The sequence below is a fragment of the Bison bison genome, unplaced genomic scaffold, assembly GCF_000754665.1.
Source record: "Bison bison bison isolate TAMUID 2011002044 unplaced genomic scaffold, Bison_UMD1.0 scf7180017864525, whole genome shotgun sequence".
NCBI lineage: Eukaryota > Metazoa > Chordata > Mammalia > Artiodactyla > Bovidae > Bison > Bison bison.
Window position 1 is genome coordinate 7,982,403 of NW_011495076.1, and position 5,290 is coordinate 7,987,692.

Consider the following 5,290-nt stretch of genomic DNA (forward strand, 5'->3'; position numbering starts at 1 on the left):
AAATTCTTTCATGTTAAGGCAGAGGGAAAGTTTATTTATAAAACAGAGGGACTAGCATTGTATTAAGTTTACCAAACAGGTGCTTACATAAATATTCTTACATTTTACCATCTACTCTAGTTAGATGTTCCATATTACTTTGCAGCTGGTTTTTCTATACTTGCTCCATGCTGAAAGTTTTAGCTGGTAACCACTCTAGAATGTAAGAAGTAGCAAGCTCTTTATTGTTAAATATACACATACACATGTCCATTTGACTCTTTATTATACTTCAAAATTTAGAATTAAAGCAGTTTAAATACTGTGGGTACAATAATAATTGACTGTTCTAGTGGGCAGAATATCAGTAAAGATGTTTTAGTTAAACTGAACATTTCTGTCGATCAACTGTCAATCAGATTTAACAACAGCAGGATATGCATTCTTCTCAAGCTCACATGGAACATTCTCAAAGATAGACTACATTCTAGTAATTAATACAGATAAAACATAACTCAACAAATATGAATGTATAGAAATCATGCAAAGTATGTTTTTAGACCACAATGAAATTAAACTAAAAATTAATTACAGAAAGAAAGCTGGGAAATCCCCACTATTTGGAGATTAAACAACAGACTTCTGAAAAATACTGTGGGTTATAGAAGGCTCTAGAGAAATATAAATGTTCTTTTAGCAGAATAAAAAATGAAAACACAAGTTGTCAAAATTGTGAAATGCAGCAAAAGCAGTGCTTAAAGGGAATTTCATAGCTTTGAATGCATATATTAGATAAGAAAGATCTATAATCAGTAATCTAAGCTTCCACCTTGAGAAACTAGACAAAGAATAGTAATATAAACCTAAAGCAAGAAGAAGAAAATAAATGATAAAAAATTAGAGCATAAATCAATGAAATTGAAAATAGGAACTTAACATAGAAAATTAACAAAATCAAAGCTGGTTCTTTGAAAAGATAACACTGATAAACCTCTAGCCAGATAGCCAAGAAAAAAAGAAACAAGACACAAATTATTACTATCCAAAATGAAAGAGAGGCCATGACTATTACTATTAATCCCATGGATATTAAAAAGTTCTGTTTATCTGATGGAAACCTGAATAAAACACATACATTAAGTTCATACATGTAGGTAAAATATAAGGTATGAAAGAATTTTCACCAAAATCTATAAAATGGTTGGGGTGGGAAGGACCGGGGATAGAGCTTGAACTTAGATTTTAGTCATCATTTTTTTTTTCTTCTACCAAAAGAAGATTTCTTGTGCAATTAAAAAACATTTTCCAAAAAAAAGTTGAAACCCTGGAGAACCATCTAATCAACAATACACAAGGCAAAAATAAATGTCAACCAGGTTTTAAACCAGTCCTTCATCCAATATTCTTCTTCATGACATTGTCGAAATAACTAACTGTAGTCCTGTGTCACAGAGGTTTGGAAAGCAAACACCAACTGGAGGACTATGCAACTTCTTGCCACAATATTTCTCCTGTGTGTTAGTCTGTTCCCGCAGTCCTTCCCTTGGCTCCTTTTCCTGCAGTTTCTCTGCATGGATTTTTTTTTCGCCTCATCCTCCTGGTAACTACTTTATGTCAGTCTTTCTCCCTCCCCCCTCTGGCTGCCTGCCTCTCTTAATTCCTCCTTTCTGAATACTTATAACCACATTCCTGAGTTAAAAAGCAAAACTCTTCATCGTTCTTTGTTGAGGGAGGGTCAGGAGAGGAAGTATTTTCATTCTTGGTTAAATTCAGGTCTTTGACTGTTGATGAGTTCTTTCCTGAAAAGGTAACAGTGTTTTCTTCTTCCTGTTCACATGCACAATCATTGTGCTTGCGGTGGTTTTGTATCTCCTTCTACATGACATACACAAGTGTTGATGGAAAACTGCCTTTATCAGTAAAGAACTGCCAGCTGGTGCCTGAGTGCTTAGACTGACTATTGCTCTTGAATTGAGTGCTGAAAACTTGATAATAAAACCCAAATCACAGAAGCATAAACACAGCTGCTTATGCCTATAAAGTAAGTGGCTTACAAGGGAAAGCATAATCAGTAGAATCCAGTGTTTAGTCAATTACATTAACAGCAGACAAATAGAAATCATATGTATTTGACAGGAGGCCATTTTAAGAAACTGTGTATTTGTATGCTGCAAATGTAATGTGACATCTTACAAGAAATGTGATCCATTATTCATGAACTTGAAGAAAATACAAAGAACTATCCTGAAAAAAACAGAAAATTTAAATTCTGTTAAAAATATATGAGGGTTTTTCTTATTGAAATATAGTTTATATACAATATTATTTTTTACAGGTATGAAATATGATCCACTATTTTCAAAGGTTATACTCCATTTATAGTTATTATACTGGCTCTATTTTCTGTGTTTACAATACATCCTTATAATTTATCTATTTTATACATAGTAGTTTATATATTTATACAACCTTAGTCCCCTACTCTTATATTGCCCCTCTCCACTTCCTTCTCCCCATTGGTAACCACTAGTTTGCTGTCTGTGAGTCTGCTTCTTTTTTGTTGTAGTCAAAAATGTGAGGATTTTATTTCTTAAATTGATTCAGAGGTTTATTGTTTAAGTGATTATAACCAGAAATTTAATGTCTCTTAGGTATGCCAGCAGTATTATTCCAGAAAACACTGTATTTGGGGGAGCACCAAGGCTTTAAGAAACACAATCAAAATCAGAACTTGAACTGTGTTGGAGAAGGGCCATAGCAAATAGACCCAGCAGAAGGTGGGAGATGATGAAGGAAGTTCCCTCAAAGGATAATGGAAGGTAATCCATGAAGGCAGCTGGACCAGCAGGGGAAATCTCATGTGAGTACATGGTCAGAGGTCAAGTCAGAAAGCTAAAAAAAGGCCCATTGCTGGCTTATTGGTGGGGTTTTGGCCCTTGGGGTCAGAACACACACACACAAATCACTGATGAAATTGAAAAAGAATCTGGAAAGACCCCTATACTGGGACTTGGGTACAAAGATGCTGTTACTGGAGTTGGAGATCAGGCTGGAACATGGTACCAGGACCATTTTTAGGATGTCCAGACCTAAGGTACAGTGGCGGTCATTTGTTTCTTAAATTCTACTGATTAAGGACTGTTGGGAGAGCCTGGAGTGGGGCTGAGTCTTCAGGTTCCAGGTACATTGTCATAATTATAACTTCTGTGGGGTGTGGGACTGCCAGTTGCAAATGAAATTTCACTAATCTGGTATAACTGCAGTCGTGATAAATCGTTGAAGGATAAAGGTCCAGTTTGTGAAAAACTAGTAATGGCAAATTTCACAAGGCATTTTTGAAAGGCTTCCTAGATTTCAGTTATTATAGGACTGGAAGTCCTTCAGGTATCTGTTAATAAATGATAGATAATAATAAGTAAATGGATAATAATAGATAATAGTAAGTGGGTAAGGTGCATGGTTGTATAATTAGCAGAGATTCCCTAAAACTGTGCTTGAGTCAATTGCATTTGAAACACCTACTGGTGCTTTAAGAAACTCCCAGGCTTGCAGACAGCCTAAGGAATCAGTATCTGAAAGAAAGCCTAGAAATCTGAAGGTTCTCCAAAGTCCCCAGAGAACTAAAGACATCTCTCCTTAGAGCCCTGTCAAGTTTATTACTCATAACATTTCATCTGCTCCAAACAATTTGGAAGTTTGAAGAATTTATTCTCACAAATAGTTTAGGCATTCCTTTCCCAATAGTATCCTATAAAAACATAAATACATCTTATTATATCACAATGTGTATATCCCGATATATCATCTTTAGCTCAGTGCTTCCCAGAATTATCATGAATTCCAATTTAGTAAGTCTAAATTAGTGAACTCTTAATTCCAGAAAATCATCCCCTTAAAATCCTCCTATTCCTCTGCAGTTGCACTATCCACCCCTGGGATACATCTTTCCATGGCAACAATGTCCTTGAACAATCCCAACTGTGTCTTTTTTTGGTGTGTACTTTATTCTTCACTATCTTTCTGGTCATGTGGAAGTAGTTTTGGTCTGGTATTGATGGGAAGTGAGGAGAAGCCTTAATCCACTTTATCAGAAGGCAAGGATTCTACATGCAGTCAGATTATTGTTCCAGCTACAGGTGAAGACATAGGTACTTGACTTTGCCGTCTGAGTACACTTCCTACCCCTAGCCCTCTGAGCAAGTCTCTCTGTCCAGCTGACAGCTACAAATGTTTTCTAAGTCTGTTCACAACCCCTGGTGATCCCAGACTCCTGCATGGGGAGTCAGAAGACTGAAGTCTTGGTTTTGCCTCCAGGACTAGCCAACAAATAGCATCATTTCTCTGGGCTTTGTTTTCTTCTAGTGGTAGGATCAAGGGTTTGAATCATGATTTCATTTTCTATTTGTGTAATCTGGGGCAAGTTATTGAATACCTAGGGCCTCAATCTCCTCACTTATAAAGCAGAGATAATAAAAGAGCCCACCTTAGAGTAGTTGTGGCAGTTTGCTCAGATGGTGCCTGAAAGTGAAAAGTGCAAGTGTTATTCACTCAGTCTTGTCTGACTGACTGCAACCCCATGGACTGTAGCCCGCCAGGTTCCTCTGTCCTCCACTTTCTCCTGGAGTTTGCTCAAACTCATGTCCACTGAGTCAGTGATGCTTATCTAACCATCTCCTCCTACCACACACACACACACACACACACATTCTTCTTCAGATTCTTTTCCCTTATAGTTATTACAAAGTATTAACTGAGCTCCCTGTGCTACACAGTACATCCTTGTTGGTTATCTATATGTAGTAGTGTGTGTATATGTTAATCCAGGCTTCCCAGGTGACACAATGGGAATTGTAAGGAATCTGCCTACCAGTGCAGGAGATACTGGAGGTATGAGTTTGATCCTTGGTCAGGAGGAGCCCTTGGAGAAGGAAATGACAACCCACTCCAGTATTTTTGCCTGGAAAAATCCATGGACAGACGAGTCTGGCAGGCTACAGTCCATGGGTTTGAAAAGAGTCAGACACGACTGAGCATGCACGCACACATATTAACCCCATCTACTAATTCTTCCCTCACCCCACCTCCTACATTTCCCTTTTAGCAACCGTAAGTTTTATATGTCTACAAGTCTCTTTCTGTTCTATAAAGAAGTTCACTTTTATCATTTTTCTAGATTCCACATATAAGCCGTATCATATGATATTTGTCTTCATCCATGTTGTTGTAAATGGCATTATTTTGTTCTTTTTAATGGCTGAGTAATATTTCATTGGGCTTCCCAGGTGGCTCAGTGGTAATGAATGTGCCTGAA